Source organism: Triturus cristatus, chromosome 7 (genome assembly GCF_964204655.1).
Source record: "Triturus cristatus chromosome 7, aTriCri1.1, whole genome shotgun sequence".
NCBI classification, from domain to species: domain Eukaryota; kingdom Metazoa; phylum Chordata; class Amphibia; order Caudata; family Salamandridae; genus Triturus; species Triturus cristatus.
The window spans coordinates 1,761,131,125-1,761,154,536 of NC_140590.1; the positions used below are offsets into that span (position 1 = coordinate 1,761,131,125).

At 45.3% G+C, this 23,412-nt stretch overlaps 1 long non-coding RNA gene across 2 annotated transcripts in view; it reads left to right on the forward strand.

The window, feature by feature from the left end:
* The window catches only part of LOC146813016 (uncharacterized), a 252,808-nt gene that overhangs the window by 134,049 nt on the left and 95,347 nt on the right, over window positions 1-23,412 (forward strand). For both annotated transcript variants that reach the window (XR_014966943.1, XR_014966944.1), the window contains exon 2: window positions 22,823-22,969. This is a non-coding gene — a long non-coding RNA (uncharacterized LOC146813016). The remainder of the gene's footprint in view (window positions 1-22,822; window positions 22,970-23,412) is intronic.

A 23,412-nucleotide genomic window follows, 5' to 3' on the forward strand; every position in this document is an offset into this window, starting at 1 on the left:
CGTCATGAGCACAGGCCCACCGCGCTGCCCCCCTGCCCCCCCCAGCGCTGCAGCGGAATGTCCGCAGCAGCGAAGGGGTTAAGAGACAAGGACAACAAAAAGCACAAAAGACTTCCTCCAAACGCACCCACCGGCCAGAACAGGAATGAAATGGGGCTGAAAATGGAAAACAAACAGAACACCGGACTACAGGCAGCGACGAACGCAGAGGAAGAAAACACGACAGAAAAACAAAGGAAATACCAGAAACCACAAGAGACACGAGAAGGAGACCTCAGAAGGAACACTGAAAAGGAGAAATAAACAAGGAGAATGAGGAAAAATAAGAGCGATTCCCCATCAAAACAACGCTAAAATAACACAAACACAAAATTGTAATGCAAAGATAATAATGCAAAAATAGCATTAAACATAAAATATCAACAGAACATACTTAGCAATGAAAACATGAAAAGCACCCAAATATGATAAAAACGTAAGCTAAATATGTAACTCAAATACATGGGTGAAAACCCACGACTAATCTCAAGGGATAGAGATGAGTAGTGCACAAAACTGGAAATACTCACCATAGATATAAGTGTAGGGACAAACTTGGTGTTGAAAAACTACACCGTGCACTGTACTAATCTACCTGCGATAAAACAGCACATATGAGTAGGTACTCATGACAAATTCCCAACAACGATAGGAATATTTGGGTAAGAACCCATAGTAATGCAAAAAGGACTGTAACCTTTGCATGAATTCCCTATAAAAGGGTAGAACTGACAGTGTTTGGATCGGAACCCGCACTTGTGCAATAAGACTATAACCTTTGCATGGGTCCTGTCCTCTGTGAGAGGGAAAGAGAATAGTGCACACTTGAAAATTGTATAAACGTACAACAATCTTCTCCTTCTAAAACTTCAACATACGCTAAAAACACAGGTTCCCATAAGTTCAACATATCACCATCAAACTAGATCTATAATTGGAAAGTTATTCAAGACCTATACGACACAATGTATAAAACCGGCTTAACCAGGGTGGTGAGCGATCCCTCACCAGAGTAGTGTGAACGGAGCACACCCCAAACTGCGCACCAAGATATTAAACCTGTAAAGCAAACAGTCAAGAATAGTAACATGTAGACCCTGTGACAACCCCACAAAAAGAATGGCAAAAACACACCAGGTGGAGAAATGTCATTAAAGATGTGTCCCAAAACCTTCAAATTTGAAATACAGCATTTCCCAGATGTTAGGCTTACCCTCACATGAAGGCGCAGCACAAAGCAAAGACGTTGAAGATGTTGGCAGGCTTACTCTCACTGAGGGCACAGCACTTGCGCAGACACATAGAAATAACTGGCAGACTGCTATGGGCGACCGATGGGAGGTCACTGGTGGGGTCAGGATGCCAGTTGAGGATACTTGATTTGAGTTGCAGGAGGTTTTGTATATTACAAATTGCTTGAAGTTCTTGTAGAGGTGACAGAAGTAGGTTCTTTCAGTTAAAATCGTCGCCAAAATTCTGTAGTGATCAAGTCCACTCAGTTGAGATGATTTTGAGAGGTTTTATTTGAGGATGGTACAGGATCACAGGAAGATTAGAAATAGACCAGATAAAGACCCCACCAGGAGCAGCCAGCAGGCAGCTCAGCCCAGTCAACTGTCATCACTCACTGCAGATTCCCAACATTCTGACAGCATCATCACAATAACATTCCACTGGTGGTAGACAGGCAATGCATTAGCATTAGCAGGATATAACAGTTTTCAAACAAAATTCCACACAGTCCAGGAACGTGTTTCCAGAAACAGCCGCTGGTGCTATCAGAGCACAATTAAATTCAAAACGGCCGCTGGTGTAATCAATACACAGGATTAACAGAAAACACAGTACCTGTCTAAAAACGTTCTCGTTAAATGTGAGCGCTGTCTTTCCATAAATCCCGATCGTCGTCAAATTGTGAAGTGAGTTCCAACGCAGGTTCATCAAAGAAAATGTAGTTTATTTGGAGAAGACAGCTTAAACATCCACAGCTGGCAATATCGTTTACTTCACTCCCAACGCTCGTGGAATTCCCATGAATAGAATACAAATAACATTCTACAACTAAGAATATTCTTAAGTTGGAACACCACAAATATAACAACTGTTTTTCAGACATTACGTTTTAGGCAAGTCAGATTTATCCGATTGCCAGTAACCAGCATGCAGTCATGAAAAGTTAAGGCTGCGTTGGATGAAGACATGGCTACCACAATTTGGGTGTCTTTGGTGTATGAGGTCAGATCAAGCCCAAACAATCTTATGAGGGTGGTCAAGGGCTTAACGTATATATTGAACAAAATGGAGCTAAGGGTGTACCCCTTAGGGACCCCACAAGGCAGGCAGACCAGGATCTTGTGGTCGACCGTATCAAAGACTGCCAATAAATTGAGTAGCACAAGCACCGTGCTACCACCGCCATCAACCATAGCTCCTAACTGTTTGGTAGTTTTTATTAGGGCCATCTCAGTACTATGACCGCTTCTAAACCCAAATTGGATAGTATCAATAGTCTGTTTGTCGGATAGAAATTGAGAAATTTGCTAGTTCATGGCCTTTTCCATTATTTTAGCTGGAAGTGGTAAACAGAAAATTGGAGTGTAATTATTTCAGTTCAGTTCAAATACTTTATTCGACAAATTAATGTCATAAAAGTAAACAATTCGAACAATCATATGATACAATTACAAATAAAAAAATAAATAAAAAAAACAGTGTATCGTCTACCAGCTCATGGTGAATTACAAAACAGTTAAAAACAGAATTTCAAAGATAAAAGCAGTACATTTCTAAGCATAAAAAATACAAAATACGAACAAGTTCTAAGGGAAATTATGCACAATACCTATCATATGATACATGAAGTGCTTAATGCATAGTGCAAATGTCGCATACGGATTAAAGTGCAAACATATCTAACAGTACAGTCATAGAGTATACTGAGTGCAAAGCGTCAAGCAAAGACAGGACCAAGGAAAGTACTATGTGCAATGTGCCGAGCATACAAAAATACAAAACTAAAATTACAATATACCCTTTAAAAATCTAGACAGTCAGAAAGCAGAAGTCTATTTCTCATCTTTTTGGAACGTGTGGCTGAGACCAGAAAGCTAGCAATGTTAAAAATATCCCATGGTGTACTTAGTAACTGCAGGTAAAGTAATGCTGGTCTAACCTGCATGAAGCCCTTCCCTTTCAAGATTGGAATTAAATACTTATTCCGCATAGTGGAATAAAAGGGACAAAACATCATAAAATGAAGGGTATTCTGGGTAGAAAAATTATCACATTTGCAGGGTGTTGAAAACTCTGGGTTACTCCACTCCTGGAAATCACCTAGTAGAAATGGAACTAGATTAAAACGAAATCTAGTTAAAAGCCAGCGATGGTATGGGATATTAACTAGTATCAAATAGGGTTCGATACAGATGTTAGTTTTTGTTAAAAAATGAGCCCTTACAAGTGGTTTCTGTAGCTCTGTAACCTCCCGTTCTGCAGACAATATCTTTTTAAAATTATTTTTTACCCATATAACATCCTCCTTCCGTATCTTTTCGGGGGATTCAAATAGCTCAGGCCGTCCCAGCTTAGTTAACCCGCTTTTAACATAGGTCAACCACTTAATTTTATTAGAGTTGTCCAAACGTACACAGTCACTTAGGATTTTATGGTTCAACGTTAATTCAGAATTTAACCACACTTTGAGCCAGCAAAGTAACGGAGCTAGACTCAAAGTGTCTGAGATGTAACCAATTCCAAGTTCCTGGTGTATAGAAAAGACTGGTGTTGATTGTGGAACTGATAAAAGACTGCGTAAGAATTTATTTTCGGCTATTTGGATGCCTGGTTGATCCTTATAGCCCCAGATCGAAGAACCATAAGTTGCGATTGCAACGCACTTGGCGCTATATATTTTCAGTATGCTCTTAATTGGTCTTGCCCCCAAGCATTTGGCAAACCCCATAAGTCCGATAGCAGAACGTGTGACAGAATTCTTTTTAATTTTCTGCTGCGGGATCCAGGAAAACTTCTCATCGAAGACTACCCCTAGATAAGTAAAAGAGGAGACCGAGGTCACCTCTTGGCCATTACAAAAAAAGGGGTGGGGTTTTCTTGATTTGACAAGATATGAGACTTACTATTATTCACAACTAGGTCCAACGATTTCATGTGGGCCCCAAACGCATCCAGTAGCCGCTGTAAAGCAACCGCAGTGCGGGCAATAAGGACCGCGTCATCCGCGTATAGGAGGACCGGGATGGAATAGTCTCCTACACGCGGAATATCCGGGGTTGCAGATAAGAGTGATCTGTCTAGGTCATTAATATAAAGGGTAAAAAGAACTGGTGCCAAAATACACCCTTGCCGAACACCGCGGGCAGATCTAAAAGAACTTGTACATTTTCCCTCCCGCGAGATTCTGACCGAGGCGAAGAGATCCTGGTGAAGAACGGACAAAAAATGAACCAGGGGAGGATCAAGACCTTTTTCTAACAGAATAGTCCACAGCTTAGACCTGTTAACCAGGTCAAAAGCTGAGGATAAGTCCATGAAAGCCAGTCTAATACAGCCTTCCTTCGCCACAGTATATTTGTTGATTAGTAATGACAGGTTAAGGCACTGGTCAATGGTACTTCTGTTTTTTCTAAAACCATATTGTAGGTCTGAAATAATGTTCTTATCAACAGCCCAGTCAGAAATTTTCATTAAAATTACTTTGCCTAAGATCTTCACAGAAGAATCGATCAAGGATATAGGTCTGTAGCACCGCGGGTCCCCTCTCTGACCTTTCTTAAAGATTGGAATAATTGTAGAGCAGGACCATGATGCGGGGAACCCTAGGGAGCCAGAGACATTAAAAACTTTGGCCAGGATCTTCGCCCAAAATTTAGGGTTTGATTTAAATACATCAGCCGGGACTAAATCAGGGCCAGGAGCCTTGTCACTGATAGATTCTCTTATAGCTTTTTCCACATCTGTTTCGCAGAACACAAGTGTAGATCGTGACTCAACAAATGGGACGCTAGAGCAGAGATCCAAATTCTCAGGAGAGGCATATATTGCCTCAAAGTGAGACAACTATTGAGCCTCAGTGATGTGGCAATCCTGAATTTCATTGTCCAAACCGGAGAAAAAGGGAGCATTGATAATCCCCCAAAATTTAGAGCCATACCAGATAACGTCTACAGATAGTAACGCGTGCCACGCCTCAGCCTTAATCTCGGATTTCCGCTTATAAGTTGCCAACTTATATTGTTTGCGTAGGACCGCTATCAGGGATCTATCTCGAGGTTTTGTTTTCAGTGCTTCGATTAATAGGCGATGGGCGAGAGAGCAGTTGCTATCAAACCATTTAGGGCCATGGGCTGGTCTCGATATATGTTTGACTGTGAGATCACTGGCAATTTGTTTACCCTCGAAAGCACTAAATATTTCATCTTTTGAACTCAATGGGTTATCGTGTAATTATTTGATTCATTAGAATCTAGATTTGGATTTTTTAACAGCAGAAGGATGGATGCCTCCTTTCAGATTGTAGAAACAGTCCTGATTCTAGCTTAGAGTTAAAAGAAATGGTCAAACGGGTGGCCATCATTTCTGCAGCTATGTTCATGACTGTAGACGTACAGGGGTCCATAGGAGAACCCGATTTGGTAACTTTAATTAGAGTGGTGACCTGCTGCCTAGATAGTGGTATGAATTTGGAGCCTTCTCCTGAAGAGGGAGTTTGGGTAGACCTTCTAAACTAGAGTCCAGATTTTGAATAAATTTGTTAATCTACACAACTTTGCCCATGAAAACCTGGGAATAGTTTTAAAAAAGCATGACTATTATTAGTCACATCAGGTACTTTGTGTACAGTATGCTTTAGAAATAGCTTACATTTATGTGATTACTTCAGCTTTCAATTCAAGGGTCTTGGATGGACTATAAAGCTCTTGTTTCTTTTTAAGGCATCTACTCCTTGGCAAAGGTACATTATGGCTGTAAGCAGCAGGGCTTGCACTATTTCACCTCTTATTTACTGGGGTTAGATGATTGCAGAATATTCACACCTTCTATTCATATTCTTTGTGTTGAAAGCATCTTCTTCCTATGTGTCATTTTTGGTAGAGGCCAAACCAATGCGTTGATCACCTTTGGGGAGAGCTGTACGCACCCCCAATACCATCCCTACTCTGCACTCTTTGGAGAATGCCTTCTGAATCGCTGACTCCCTCATCACTGCATGCCACCACCAGCATACCGCATCCCACTTCCGTAACTCTCCCCGTTTCTGTAATGCTCCATATCAGGGTACGCTCTCCCATAGTGGTCTCCACTTCCCCCATTACATTGCTGCATCCTTCTCCCTGTTTCTGTAATGCTTCAAATCAGGGTACGTTTCTACTATTACTTTGCTGTATCCTTCTCCTCATTTCTGTAAAGCACCATATCAGGGTACACTCTCCCACAGCAGTCTCCACTTCCGCCATTACATAGCTGCATCTGTCCCCAGCACCATCCCATCACTCCATCGTCGTCTGTTTCTTTTACATTCCTGAGGTCTCTCTCAAAGGCTGTAGCATCTCGTTGCAATGTTGGTTATCTTGCAAGTCACTCCATCTTCGCTCCTCAGCTTGGCTTAATTAACTCAACTCGGAGACGCTAGAATAGCTCACCTGCTTCAGTGCAATGCCATTCTTTACCACCTCAGCTTATTGATTGTAATTTCAGTAATTACTCACCGATAGCGCATTCAAAGCCCCGACGGTGTCTACCTGTCAGAGTGGGACCGCCGTGTTGTGGGGTTAGCGCTCTAGTTTCCACGCTCAGTGTTGACTATTTAGCGTCACACTGGAGCGACCGCTGAGACAGAGACACTGTTCACTCCTGAGAAACAGGTAGCAGAGAATTACATAGCTCTCTGTGAGCACTTAACCAGGACAATTGACCAACTTGCACCTTTATAGAATATTAGGAAAAGGGGAAGACCCTCAGCTCCATGGTACACGGAGGTATTAAGGAACTATAAGTTGGATTGTAAGATGGCAGAAAGACAGTGGAGAAAGCACTACGCTGAAAACGATAAAGTCAGCTGGAAAGAAACCTTAATTAAGTACAAAAGAGAAATAGCAACTGCTAAAGCGGAATATTTTGCTATCTCTATTTTTAAGTCATCCAATAGTTCCAAGAACATTTTTAGGATAGTAAGAGATATGACCTACCCTGACTATAAACAATACAGTTCCACCAACTCAGGAGCTATGTGATGGATTGGTAATTTTCTTTAAACAAGATTGTGGAAGGTCTGAAACATGTGACCCCACCCGGTTCCTCGGATCGGGATGAGGGAGAAACATCAAAGACCAACCTAGACAGGGATAATAACCTTAGTCCACTTATCCCCGAGCTCACTTTGAATGAGTTTGTGATGCCATCGGAAGAGGAGTTTGTCCGAGTGGCTCTAGGAATTTCCTCAGGATCACCATTGGATCCCATTCCCCACAAAATATTTAAAAAACTAGGACCAGAGATCTTTCCTATGTTACGTCAGTTGTGTGGCCAGTCTCTCAGTAGCGGAGTGGTGCCACCCGGCTGGAAGCAGGTAATTATAACACCGCTCTTGAAAAAACCCACACTGGACCCAGGTTGCCATAAGAACTACAGGCCGATCTCCTTCTTACCATACCCAGCTAAAATTGTGGAATGTTTGGTAAGCAGATCATTGTCCCTTTTTTTGGAGACAAACAATAAGTTGGAAGATGAGCAATTTGGGTTTAGGCCTGGCCACGGAACAGAGACAGCCTTGGTTACCCTCCTGGATAATCTCCGAATGTGGGCGGACAGGGGTCGATACGGTAAACCATACCATTCTTCTTACAAGGCTGAAAGTTCTGGGAGTGGTAGGTGTGGCACTACGCTGGATGCACTCTTATCTATCTGATAGATGTCAGGCAGTAGCGCTCCCCCGTATCAATCGGAGTTTATTAAAAATGAACATGGGGTACCTCAGGGGTCCTCAATCAGCCCCATATTGTTTAACGCATACATGCGGCCACTTCTGGATATCATTAATACCCATAATATCAGCATGGTCAACTACGCCGATGACACCCAGCTTATTGGATCCTTGGACGGCGACCACGCGGACTCACAGGAAAGCTTTCATGCGTGCATGCAAGAAATGGTGAATTGGCTGAGGGACAACTCGCTACAATCTAACAGTGAGAAAACAGAGATTTTGCACTGTAAGGTGGGTGGCGTCCCATCAGTGCTACCAGCTGACTTCGTGCTCATACCTGCAGCTGTCCCTCTGGTACCAGTGAGCACAGTACGCAATCTGGGGGTCAGTTTTAATGAGAAGTTGAACTTGGAATTCCATGTAAACAAACTGATGGGAGGTTGTTATACTCTTATCCGGGGACTCTGGAAAGTGCTACCATTACTGCCAGCCCAGGCAAGAATTATGGTAGTTAGGAGCATTATTCTGAATCGCCTGGATTATTTCAATGCCCTGCTCTTGGAGTCTCCGGGATATCTCATTGCCAGGCTCCAGAGTAGCCAGGCGGCAGCAGCAAAGCTTGCATTGACTCGGGCACGCCGCACTTCTACAACCCAAGCGCTGGCAGACCTGCACTGGCTCCCGGTGACTCAAAGGATTCTGTTCAAATCCCTATGTATAGTGTTTAAGGCACTTCATGGACAGGGGCCCAAACTGCTTCAAGGCAGATTCAAATGGTATGAACCTGCACGCAACCTTCGCTTGTCGACTGCCAGTCTTGTTAGGATTCCCAGAATAAAGAAAGTAACTCTGGGGAGAAGAGTGTTTTTGCGTGGCAGCTGCCCGCCCTTGGAATCGTCTTAATCTGTAAATTAGGAGAATACAGGACCTAATGACATTCCGCAAGAAAGTCAAGGCGTGGCTCTTCCCCAAAGTATGAGTCTCTGGCTTAGCTCTGTAACTTCTTCTGCCAGTCTCCTTCCCAATGTCATAGCGCCAGGTTGCCCGTAGGGTTACAGTATGCTCTATAAATGTTAAAAATAAATAAATAAATTGTGGCTCTGGTAACTCAACTGTAGTCTCTCCACCTCTAGCAAAAAATGTCTATCCAATGGGATGTTAGGTAAGCAATCTTCACATGCCCACTGCAAACCATAACATCTCAGCCATACTTCAAAGCTCTGTAGTAGCCCCCAACCATAAAATGTCAATCTATCAGGAAAAATGTAGAGCTTAGATATCTAGCCACCACATCTGCTCCATGGCAGCCATCCTCTTAGTTTCAGACTCCATCAGCAGCATTGATGCTCCGATGTCCACAGCAGAAAGCACTAACCAACTCTCATAAGGCGGTGCTCTGTTTAAAAGTACCTTAGACATCTGCCTCTCATGGCTTGGCTCACTTTCTAGACGCACAGGTGAGACAGAGCGTGGCTGATAAAACCTGAGGTGACCTTCACCAGACAAGTACAGTGCTCTACAAACTGAGCGGCACCCACTGATAAGGGAGAATGGACATACAGAGGACCCCTGGAAAACTGGACTTAAAAGCTACACTAGACTGCCTTAAAGAAAAAACAGTAGGGCAACCAAATGTTAAACTTGAAAAACCTACTGTCCAACAAGGAACTGATGGAGGCAGAACTCATTCACCCTGCAATTGGACTACTGATTCAACCCAGCCTGGGTATAGATATAGACAACAAGGTAGACTTCACTCCTGTCCAAAACATAGATGCTAGGACTCCTGCTATGGTAGAGGAACAGGAACTGGAACTGATAATTTCAGATAAAATAGTATTCCCTCGGAAGCCACTTGATGTATTTGGTACCGAGAATGTACCTCAAGGGGTGCAGATGACTATAAATGCTAATGACAAATGTAATTCCTTGGGTAAAAATTGTTGGTACCTGTTACAAATGGGGGTCTCTAGATGGCAATGGTTCTCACCTTTGTCCAAGTGGGGACTCTTCCTTTTAGTCAGGATAACTAAGCTACCAAGGCGGTGAAATAACCCCTGCTCACCTCCTTGGTAGCTTGGTGTGAGCAGTCCGGCTTAACTCAGAGACAGTGTGTAAAGCATGTGCACATAACCAATAATAATACAGTGAAAACACTACAAAATGACACCACACCATTTTAGAAACATGTCCAATATTTTATATATCAAAAACAAGACCAAAATGACAAAAATCTAACATACAATACTTTAAAAATATGCACTTTGCCAGAATACGTTAAAAACCTTGGAGTCAGTAGCTCCGTCCGGTGCTACCGCGGTACTGTAAACAACATAATCCAACAGTTACGTCTGACTGCATTGGTCAGGGGCGTCGCCAGACTTCTAAACAGTACCTTTTGTGTTGCGGTTGACACGTTGGTGTGGCCCAGTCGTGGCAACCTTCGCGGTTGTGATGCGAAACATAGCGGTGCAGGGTGCAGTGCCTTCAAGTCGTGGTGCAGGCAGCAGCTCGGTAACGGTCGTCCAGCGGCGTTGGTGAGACCAGGGCTGCGGTGCGGAGTGAAGGCGGTGCTGTCTACGGTGCTGATAGATCACAGTGCAGGCTACAGAGCTGGTTGCAGGAAGCTGGCGTCGGCCAGTCTGGACTGCAGTGTGGGACGGGACGGTGTGTCAGGAGACTTATGAGTGGTACCCCCAATCCACGATGTGGTCATGGAAATCACAGTCAGTGCGCAGTGACAGTGAGACCAGGATGGCGAAGTGAAGCTAGGAGGTGCAGAGTGCGGTGCCCACAGGCCACCGTGCAAGCAGTGGCTCGGTGGTGACGGTGTCGGTCGTCAGATAGACCAGGGTTACGGTGCGAGATGTAGACGGTGCCCTCTGATGTGCCTTCAGGACACAGAGCCAGTGAAGGAGTCGGTTACCTTCCTGCCTCTGTGGCACCTGAAACCATGGTTCCAGCGGCGGTACCCAGAGGTCGTTGAAGTCTTTGCGGTCCCTGAAGCTTCAGAACAGGAGGCAAGCTCTACTTCAAGCTCTTGGAGATACTCACACAAGTAAAGCAAGTTCAGTCCCGTCCTTTCACTGTCCAAGGCAGAAGCAGCATCTGCAGGCCAACTTAGCAAAGCAACCACACAACCAAGGGGCAGTACACCTCCTGGCAATTCTTCCAGCTCTTCTTCTTGGCAGCTTCCTCTGATTCCAGTGAGTTCTAAAGTTCTGGGGTTTGGGCCCCAATATTTATACTCAGTTTCTCTTTGTTCTCTCCGGCAGAGAGAACTTGGGCTGAGTCCAAACCAGCTCTGTGCTCTCTGGCCCAGCTTCCCAGCAGGAGGTGGAGACAGCATTGTGTAAGGCAGACCAGGCCCATTCAGGTGCACAGAAATCTCTTCCCCCTACTCTAAATGCAGCCCACTTCTATTTAGCCCAGCCCTGACTCATACAGACATACAGGAAAGGCAGGACACACCATAACCCCTCCAGTGGCAGTCTACAGTGAATGCCCATCCTCATCCCCTGTCACTCCAAAGCCAGACAGTCAATCCACAAAACCAGCAGAGGCACACAGGATGGCTAAGCAAGAAAATACCTACTTTCTAAAAGTGGTATTTTCAAACACAAAACATAAAAATAATTTTTTACTAAAAGATGCATTTTTACATTGAATCCAGGCATACCAAAACCCATTTCCTATCTTGCCCCAATGGGAAGATATGCTTAGAAGATGGTATAAGCAACCTCCCATTCACTCATATGGGACAGATAGCTTTGCAGTGGTGAAAAATGAAATACACTGTAATTCACCACCAGGACATGTCACACACACCAGTACATCTCCTACCTTTAACATAGACAGCACCCTGTCCACAGGGTTACCTTGAGCCTACCTTAGGGGTGGCTTACATGTAAGAAAAGGAAAGATTAGGGCCTGGCAGTGGGGGCACTTGCCAGGTCAACATGACAGTTACAAACTGCACACAGACACTGCAGTGGCAGGTCTGAGACCCTTTTTCAGGGCTGCTTTGGTGGGTGGCACAATCAGGGCTGCAGGCCCCTAGCAGCATTTGATTTACAGGCCCTGGCACTCTCAGTGCACTCTCCTAGGAGCTTACCAGTAACCTAAATATGTCAATCATGGAAACACCATTCCATACACAATTTACAACAGGAGCACTTGCAATATAATACTGAACAGCAGTGAGAAAGTACGCAGAGACACTAAGGCCCTTATTTGTGAGATCTTGCAACAGTTTTGTGACTCATCGGTGGTGTAAAACATGCCCCCTGTGGCGCCCTATTTACAAAGTGATGCATCTAAGCAGATGGTCACTTTGCAAACACCTGCGCTACACTATACCTGCGTCAGGTATAATGTATGCAGGGTGGGAACGTTTCCACGTTATAAAGCCTCGTAGAAGTGACGCAGTGAAATCTAATCCAAACCTTACTCCCGCCTCATGGCAGGCATAAGGGTGACGTAGTTCTATATTCATAGAACCTCCCCCTGCATTACTGGAGTTGCGTCACGCTTCCAACACAGCTCGAGTAATGCGCCATTTTTGCGGCGACAGATACGTCAGTAAAACTGACATATCTGTCGTTCCTTGAGACAAGATGCATCATACAGTAAATATGAAGCATCCCTCATGTCGCAAGGAGGGTACAATGAAAAGTGACGCATCGATGTTTTCATTCCGCGATGCGTCACTTTTCATAAATAAGGCCCTTAACCAGCACCCGGGAGGTCAGAAAGCAAAAAGCCAGGGGAAACACGCCAAAAAGATGCCAGGTCTAACAGTACCAAAGCACAAAACATCAGATTAGCTTTGAGTAAGCACAATGTAGGGGCTCAAAATCTCATGGTAGAGAGTTTCTATGTAAAATAACCAGAGGAATCGAAAGCAGATGCGGCCATCTTGTTATAAAAAATGGCAAAGTCTAAGAATAGTTTGGAACAAACAAAAGGAAAAATATATTATTTAAAACAATGCTGCCAGTGCAGAACTGTTCATGGTGAAGAAGAAGCCACTCCCTCTTCCCTAAAGGTTGGGGCTGATTTAACAGACCGAAATAGCCTGCCCAACATACTACGTGACTGGAAATAATAGACTTAACAATAAGGCAGACAATATTGAAGGAAATGATAAAACGTATGACATACTTCCTGCACACATGAAAATGGCCATTAAAATAAGCATTGTTGCAAACTAGGCAGTGTAAGGTGCTCTGCTATTATCAAAGTTTAAACAAGAGTTAATGCCACATCAGTCTCTAAGAACTTGTCATAATAATTTTTGTTTCAGTGAATGAGATCTCAAGTGAACAAGGATATTACCTTGTCAGTCCAACTACTGGAGGAGCACCAGGACCACGTAGCATTAAAAAAATGCTCTCTGAAGACCACAAAAAAAGTGGGCAGTGGAAGAAAGCATATAGAACAGGAAAGGAAAACTGTGTTAAAGTTAGGTCCACAGGTGATGCATCCTCAGCTGATTGGTTGGCAGTTTGGTCCCAGTCCCTTGATGGTTCTCTAGGCAAAAAGTCTAAAAGTCCCAACTTTTAGGGTTACGCAGGAGGCGTGCACTCTGGCACCTGCCAAGGGTTACAGGACCTTCTGACCAGCATTTGGGGGTCAGGTTTCACTCCAACCAAAGCCACCAGCAGGGCCCAGGAATGTGGGCTTCTTAGTTTTGTGCCCCTGTAACGTAATAGTAGGTCAGCTAAATGACTCTTGGAGTTCACTCCTTCATCCTAGGTACGAGTGGGAGCAGGTCCTGTCCTTAGGGTTCTCCTCACAGATATCAACTGCAGGTGCTGTCTGTCTACTGGCTACCACAGGTTCAGTAGTGTTCTAATAAAGGTATTTGGGAGGCCACATTTATGCCTTGCACTAACTTATGGGTGTGGGTGGGGGTGACTCCTGGCTCATCTGTGACCACTAGGAAATAAAGTCCTCAGGGACAACCCTACCCACTTTTCCAGCGGTTGTTGTTTTTTTGACTGAAAACAACCCTACACTGCACTTCTCTACCTAATCCATATGGCAAGAACTTTCTTCCCCTTGTCTGAGCTCCCTGTGCCCACCCAGAGGTGGGGCTAGGGAATTGGCGAAACCATCTCCTCACATCTCTCTAAACCAGTTCTAGGGTAACCTTCCCTCTCACTGGAATTTGAGACAGCCTGACTAAGGAGACAAAGGATGAGGAAAGCCAAATGTAAGGTACATTGCTTGTGACAGGTTAGGTCTCTTTGAAGTGTGACTAGTTCTGGAGCACATCCATCAAAGCTATCCTATCAAGGTAAGGTCACACTTCTCCTCCCATGGGCCTTTTGTTCCTGTCTGAGACAGCAATTCACACCTCCTACTGAGGGAACCTTCAGCAGTCAGGTGACACCTGGATACAGGAGAAAGGACTTTAGAGACTTTAAGCAGAAGAAAAGTTGACATTTTAAAATTGAATAGAAATGTGTTGACCTCTCCATCGGGTTGGAGTTTAAATAATTATTTAAATGAGTCCTTGGAGCATTTTTCTGGCTGTTACTAAACCGAAATTAGTCTTATTAAACATAATACAGCACACCAGGGCTTTCCTGTAGAACAGCCAGCCTTGCCACAGTGAAAATAGGTCTTAGGGTATTTTATTGTATGGACATGTGTAACGTTACATTTCTACATGTCCTACTTCTAAATCCTATTCATCCTGCCTTAGGGCTGGTAAGGCCTAGAAAGGGTGAATTATTAATATTTAAAAGAAAGGCTTAAGCCTGTCAAGAGGGTTATTTTGACAATTCAAAATGGCAGTTTAGGTACTGCACAGCTAGGACCAGAGTCATGTTTTACCTTTTCAGTGGTAGCAAAATAAGGGGTGCAGTCCACTAGAGACATTTAACTTACAAATGTCATCTTAAGTATTTTGGAGGCCCCGGCCAAATCATATTTTGGGGCCATTCAACGGAACAAATTTGAATTGTATTATTCAAATTTGAATTGTATTGTTCATTTCCTTCTCATTCAAGCTCACATTATGCCCCACAATTATAACTGATATGTTAAACTTTAACAGGATCACACGCAATCAGCTGAAAGCAGTGCTTCTGGTGTTGCTCAGTCTGTCGCGAGCTTTCGACATGATTTCTCATCAGACTCTGCTCAGAAGACTTAGGGAAATTGGCCTCCAAGGGAGAGCCCTACAATAGATGTGGAGTTTTCTGTCTGATGGAACTCAGACTATCAACCTTGGTCTTTCTGTTCAAAGACTACAAGACTGACTAAGGGAGTACCTCAGGGCTCCTGTCTTAGCCCCACCCTATTTAACATTTATGTTGCTCCCTTAGCAGGATTGCTAAGGAATTTAGGATTTGTTCCAATATCTTACGCTGATGATACTCAGCTCCTACTTTACTTCGATAAGAACAATCCCAACACCCAGTCTATCTTCTCGGAGGGTATGATGGCCATCGCTGGCTGGATGATGGATAACTTCCTCCAGCTTAATGCTGGAAAAACTTAGATCATGTTGTTTGGAGAAGCACCACTGAAGTGTTCCCCTAGGTGGTGGCCAGAGGAACTGGGCATCGTGCCGACTCCTAAACTGGTGGTAAAACATCTGGGTGTCCGCCTGGATCATTAATTAATAATGAAGGAGCACGCCACAACCACTGCTGGTGCATGTTTCCATGGAACCAGCAGAGCATTGCACTAGTGCAGGCGGCTTACCACCAGTGACTGGATAAGAGTATTTCATGTGGTTTAAGGCAGGAAGGGAAATACCCTACCGAGAAGGAAACATGGATGGGTCAGAGATCTGGGCCACAAAGTGACTGTGCGACTCAATCTGCCTTGCTCTGGGCGAGGGAGCAAGACCACTGACTTCGTCAGTGTGACTGCTATCCCCCGCGCCATCACCGACCTCATCGCACCCCACGCCCTCACATCCACAAACTACATCCTACTCAGAGACCTAAACCACGATGACTCAAACACAGCCTCGCTCCTAGAGAACCTTGCCAACATAGGACTGAAATAATTAGTCACTGCCCCCATGCACACAGCAGGACAAACACTCTACCCCGTTTTCACCAGAGAAAACAGCGTCTCCTACAGCCACACCATGGAACTCCTCTGGACAGATCCCCATTGCAGCCCATTCTCCTTAAAAAAAACACTGCACACAAGCATGCCCACCGCCTCCCCCACAAAAGCTGGAACAAAGTCACTGAAGACAAGCTCATCTCCGGCCTCGTCAACACCTCGCCACCGACTACATCGGATGCAAACATCGCAGCATGCAACCTCCACTGGTGCATCACGAACCGCGCTGACATGCTTGCATCCTCAATAAAGCAAGCTGTTCACTTCTGCACTCCAAGAATCCAAACTCTCCTGCAGATGGCTCAAAAAGACATGGAGGAACAACCAATCCCTGGAAACACACACCCCCTACAAGGCAGCTACCACTACATACCACCAACTCAACTCATCAAATCCATAAGGAAGAAATCCCTCCAAGCCAGAATCCTCACCAACACACACACCACCAAAGAGCTCCATCATCAAGGAGTTCACTAAACCCTGCAGTGAAACAACAGACGCTCCACCTTCCCAAGACCTCTGAAACAGACTTAGCACCTTCTTCCACCATAAGATTAAGATGATCAACGACACCTTCGAAAACCAAGACCACCTCACCGCTCCAGCTCCCCATCATGTGATGCAACCCCACAGACCCTGTTCAAATGGATACTGCTCGCGAGAGAAAACACCTTGAAGACCATGAAAAGCATCCACGCCTGAGCACCCTTAGACCCCTGCCCACTCCGCATCTTCCACAGAGCCGCCTCTGCTATCGCACCCAAACTACGTTGGATGAGAAACTGCTCCTTCGAGACCGTCACATTCCCCGATGACTAAAAACACACCAAAGTCAATCCCCTCCTGAAGAAACTCTCTGCAGACCCAACAGACCTCGAGAACTTCAGCCCTATCTCCCTGCTTCTATTTGCAGCCAAGGTCATTGAAAAGGCCATCAACACCCAGCTTGGAAACTTTATCAAATCTAACAATGTCCTGGACATCTCCCAATCCAGATTCCGAAGCAACCACAGCACCAAGACCACCCTACTCGCCACCACCGATGACATCCGCTCCCTCCTCGACCAGGGCGAAAAGGCAGCCCTCATCCTCCTGGACCTCTTAGCTGCATTCAACACCGCCTCCCACCACACCCTAGCCACCAGAGTCTACGATGCGGGCATCCACGGCAAGGGCCTCGACAGAATACGCTCCTTCCTCACTGCCAGAACTCAGCTGGTCAGACTCCCTCCCTACCTGTCGGAACCAACAGAGACCAACTGTGGAGTGCCCCAGGGCTCCTCCCTCAGTCCCACCCTCTACAACGTCTACATGTGCCCCATCTCAACCATCATCAGGAACCACGGGCTCAACATCATCTCTTACACCGACGACGCAGCTGATCCCCTCCCTCACCAACGAACCAAACATCACTAAACACAACTTCCAAGAAGAGATGAAAGCAGATGCCATCTTGATGAAAAACAGCTGCCTGAAACTCAACTCAGAAAAGACAGAAGTCCTCGTCCTTGGCTCCACCCCCTCTGCATGGGACAACTCCTGGTGGTCTTCCACCCTCAGAAATCCCCCCACCCGGATGGACCGTGCAGGAAACCTTGGCATCATACTAGACCCAGTGCTCACAATGAACTGCCAGATCAACGCCGTATCCTCGACCTGCTCTAACACCCTTTGCTTGCTTCAAAAGACTTTCAGATGGATCCCAACCAAATCCAGAATAACTGTCACACATGCACTCATCAGCGGCAGACTGGACTACGACAACGACGAAATCAAAAAGAAACTCCTTCATAAAAACTCCAGACTGTCCAGAATGCCGCCGCCAGACTGATCCTCGACATCCCCTGTCGCAGTCACATCACCCAACACCTCTGCGATCTCCACTGGCTCCCAGTCAAAAAAAGAATAACCTTCAAACTCCTCACCCATGCATACGAGGTCCTTCACAACACCAGACACCGCATACCTGAACTGCTGCTTCTCCTTCCGCAGCACCCAAAAGACACCTCCGTTCAGCCCAGCTCTCTCTGGCCACCATTCCACATATCAACAAGACCAAATTAGGAGGAAAGTCTTTCTCCTACTTTGCAGCGAAAGCCTAGAACATCCTCCACCTCCAGCAATCTCCCACATTGCCCCAGTTCAAGAAGGACCTCAAGACCTGGCTATGAGGATGACCCAAGCACTCAACGGAGCATCTCCCCTCACCCCAAGCACATTGAGACACTCACGGGTTGGTAGCTGCCCTTTATCGAGGGGTAAGAGCAGAGGTGTAATGCAAAATGATGGAGACCCCTGAAGAATGGAGTGAGGTGTCCCTGAGTCTCCATTACCTCACAGGTATTCTTTGGACTTGAGCAAAATGGGGGGGGGGGGGGAAGCAGGGTTAGGGCCCCTTGAATTTGTGGGGCCCCCAGGTGCTGCAGGAGCCTACGTTACTCCCTTGGGTTACAGTTTTGCTAGAGGAAAATATTGGAGACGTATTCAGATTGCTGGTGATAAGGGGAAATGAAGGGCAATTGCAGAGGGAATGGTTCAAAGACAGTTATTAGTAGTTTTCACATTTGTTGCCCTCGTAATAATGACTCCTCAATTTATGACTGGTTGACTGTAGCACTTAATTACTGGACAGGTGCAAGTATACACTGTGGCGATTTAATTGCATATTAACCCCTAAAACAGATACCACTAAGCAGGACCAGTCCAAGGACTTTTGGGACTTTGGTTGAAAGGGAAGACGTGAGGCCCCTCTAATTTTCATGTGATGTGACATCACAGGAAGTGACATCACAAGACTATTAATCTTCTTTGGCATTGCTGAAGTGACCTAATTTTATTATCAGTAACATCAATAAAAAGATAAATACTCAAATTAAATGAGTCCATCTAGCACCTGTTTACAGCATCAGACAAATGGGTTAGAAGATTGACATTATTGTGAATAATTAGAAATGAAATAGTTTGAATTCTGAAAATATGGAACGGAGTTAAACATCACTAAAGACTGTGGAAGGGGTAGTGGGCTTTAGAGTGCTGTAACCATCCCTATTGTCTCTTCACACCATTTTCCTCTGCCACCTTTCTGTGAGACACTTGCACTTTTTTCTACCCACATCTTTCTGAAATCTTCCATGTACATATTTCAGACCTCCTCTCTTTCTTTTCTGAACCCCCTTTTCACGTTCTCCTTCTGCTGCACATATTTTCTTGCATCTGCTTCCCTTTACCATTCACCATCACACACACACACAGCACAGCCATTCACCTGTGAACACTGCATTTACATTTGCCCTGTAAATATTACAACAGGAGCTTTGTACCTCCTTCACACAGTTTTGCACTTAATTAGAAGTACAATTAGTACATGTCACCATCACTCTTTGCCCTCCACAGAGGGGCCTCACAAGGTTGGTTGAGCAGGTGTTCTAAACACGTTTGTGACCCACTGGCAGCCACTGTGAGGACCTGGCACTATCTTTAGAATCAACTCCAGTGACCTCAATCATGGCCCATTTTACTCACTCCCCTCAACCTGAACTCACACAAACACCGATAGACAAGTCGATACTCAGTATGCAGAATAACAGGCTGACATGTTGCAAGCAAAAATACTAAAAAAAGAAAATCCAGGAAAAAACACACACTCGTAGGGAAGTAAATGAAGCAACCTCACTGGCATGACTCCCATGGATTACTGTCATGTTTTTACAGTCATTCTTGAGATATCTACCAGTGTTTTGCACTTAAAGGAGATCAAGATAGAGCACAATATAGACTCCCTCAAAGTCCTGCCTAATGCCTCTCACCTGCCGTGGACCTCGCTGCATAATGTAGTGCTATGAGGCCCAGGAGAGGTGCCCCCCTACCCTGAGCATCACAGCGCTGAATAATGGGTGCCAAGCCCTGGAGAGCCCCCACCCCGCACCAATGATCTAGTGCTGTGTTGTCTAGGGCAGGGTAGTTTCTCTCCTGGGCCTCGTAGCGCTATGACGTAGAATCGAAGCTCAGGGTAAGGAAACGCATGTGTTAAACAGCAGAGCTGAACCAAAGCATAGTGGGCAGGGTAAACCCAGGGTTATTGCTTGGAGTGAGGAGGTTTTCTGGGCCTTAAGCCCCCCAGTAATTTTGATCACATCTGTATTGACATGCTTTACGGAGTAAAAGACTGATGGATATCTCAACAATGACTGTCCACGGCATGAGCTGTGAGGCCCAGAGGAGGGGGTTTCAGACTCTGGGCATCACATCCATAGTGTAGCACTGTGCGGTCCAGGAGTGGGTGAGTCCCTGCAATAGGCCTCACACCACTGGATCATGGCTGCATGGCCCAACCCCTGGACCTCGCAGCCATGATCCAGTGCTGAGGGGCACAGGGGGGTGGAGCTCCCTTCCCTGGGCTTTGAAGCTGCGGAGTAGAGCTTTGATGATGAAGAGTGGAGTGAGCCCTGCCATGCTAGCTCCCTCCTCCACTGACCCACGACCCCTCATCTAATTCCCACGCATTCCCATATATTTACAATGACAAGTGTCATGTTACCACTGCTTTGTGTGCATGGTTGGATGAGCAAGTATTGTACACACCTTTGTGACCCACTGGCAGCCCCTTGTGAGAACTCCCCAGCGCCTTTATACTCCACTCCAGCACTCTCAAGCACGGCCCACTGCAAACACGCACCCGTCACCTGAGCTCACATATGCACCTATGGGCGAGTCAATTCATAGTGTGCATTAGTACAATATTGATATGTGGCATTGAAAAACACATTAAAACATAATCCAGGAAAAATGTAATACTGTTAGAGAAGCAAATTAAGCATGTGTGAAGTGTAACTAGGCGCAGCCTCACTGACATGGCTGGCATGGATTACCGTAATATGTTTTTACAGTCGCTGGTGGGATATCTACCAGTGTTTTACGCTGTAAAGGATATCAAAGTAAAGCGTAAGATGGATGTCTTTCAAAGTCAGATTTGAATCACTGCGGGACTTGGGACCCAGAGTGACCTTCGCCACTGAAAGCCCTGACCCTGGGTTTGTGCCGCTCACCTTAGTTCGGTTCAGCGCTGCCTTTTAATGAATGCTTTGACCCGCCCTGGACCTTGCAGTCATAATGTAGCGCTATGAGGCCAGGGAGAAGGTCCTCCTCCCCTGGGTCTCACAGTGATGGATCATGTCTGCAATGAGCCCTAATGTAGGGGGTCCCTCTTCCTGGGATTGGCATCCATCATCCAGGGCTGCAAGACCCCGTGGAAGAGGCCCTTTGCCTGGGCTTTGTAGCAACACATTATGAACGGGCTGCCCAAGGAACAACATTATTTAAAAGGCAATGTCCCAAAGCCTAGGAGACCTCAGAAACTCAGGGTCGGGACTTTCAGTGCAGCAGGTCCGTCCAGATCTCAGCCCGTAATAATGACAATCTAACTTTGATAGAACGCACTCTCACTCTGATGTCCTTTACAGGTCATAGCACTAATGCAAACATGGAAGACATATAAGAACCCCTGCAGTGAAGCAGTCCCAGACCATCAGGCGACTTGCCCCAAAACATACGGGTGCCGATTCCGATCCTGGAAAAACCGGGTACGAACCGTCGGTCGGAGCGTTTTCTCCGTCCGACTCGTACCCGGTTGTAAAACTTCACAAACATGCAAGTACGATTCGCACGGAAACACCATTTCCGTACGAGTCGTACAAAACTCCGACCGATGAAAATATACATACAAATGTGATCCGGGAAAGCGCCGACGTGACGTCGGGACGCTTTCAGGCAGCGTTTAACGAACCAGGAAGTACGATTCGAACCGACAGCAGTCTGGACGGCAATATTTGTACGGCACCCAAAAAGTGCCGGAAAAGCAAAGTACGCCGCAAAACAACCAGATTAGGGGGCCCGGTACGCGCCGTACCCCCCCCCAGCCCCCGTGAGTACGCGCCGTGTACGTACGAGTCGAACCCCCCGTGTACGTACGAGTCGAACCCCCACCCGTGTATGTACGGTGCGTACCCTGTCGCGTTTTTCTCCTCCTTCCTCCTAAAACTTTTAGACATGCCTGCTACCACCTCTCTGAGTATTCAAAGAGCCCACAGACTTGGTCCTCGTTTATCCACCTCAACTAAGCCTCGAGGAGTCATCATTCTTTTTGTTGAAATTTACAGATTTACTTCTAGTCCTCTCTGCGGCTAGAGCTAAGCGCCAAGTTTCCTGGTTGGGCCAGAGGGTTTTTCTTACTCAGGATGTCTCCAATGTTACTGCAGCAAGAAGGAAAGAATTTTTGAGTCTTCGTGCCCCATTACGCACTCTTGGTGCCAGATACGGCCTATTCCACCCCTGTACCTTCAAAGTTACTCACCAGAATCAAACTTGGACTTTTCAAGATCCTGCGGAACTTAAAGACTTTATTCATATCCAATCCAATTCTGGCATGGACACTTCTGCTTCTGCTTGTGGTTGAATGTTTAACTTTTCTTTTTCTTGCAGGTTTTCACTTATAATGTTTTTATACTGCCGTTGTCTATTATATTGGTGATTCGCCTTTTTGATTCATTCTTACGAGTTTCTATTTGATGTTTTTCATTGTTTTTCACTAAGTTGCTGGTTCTCTTTCTTTTTACATCCCTTTTTTCTCTCCCCTTCTTATTATCGCTTTTAACTTTTTAGCTGTTTCATGGTTTGCATTTCCATTCTTATGCATTTCTTTATGTGTCTTTTCCATTATCAGCGTTTTTTCTATTTATTTTCTTTATCCAGATCGATTGTTGTATTCCCCTCTTCCCTTTTGCGATTTGTGCTCATCATCTTCCGTCCTGGCGCGGTCCGGTTTGGTCTCCTGGTTTCGGGAGGTCATTCTTGTTGCGTCTCTCCATTGTCCTGATATCCTCTTCGTGTCCCCTTCAGGTATGTTATGTTCAGTCGTCCTTTTTGGATTTGTACTGTCACCTCTTGTACTTTTCTCTTTTCCCCTCCTCCTTTTTTCCTTTTGCCTCCGCTCCTCTTTTTATCTGCTTTTAATCCTCCTCTGCTTCTATCATTGTCCTCTCTTTTTATTCTTTTTGTCTCAGTTTCGCACTTTTTATTTTTATTTTCCTCTCCTTTAATTCAGCCTTCTTTTCTTGCTTCTATTCTCTTCCACTTTTTGCACTTTTCTTGCTTTTTATCTGTTGTTGTAGGTATTGTTTCTGTTAATGTTCTCCAGCGTTTAAATTCAGAGTAATTTCCTGGAATGTAAAAGGTTTTATCAACCCTATCAAACGTCAGAGGATTCTTTCCCACCTTGCTTCTTATAATCCTGACATAGTTCTCTTACAAGAGACTCACCTCTCTGAAGCGGAATCTCTCAA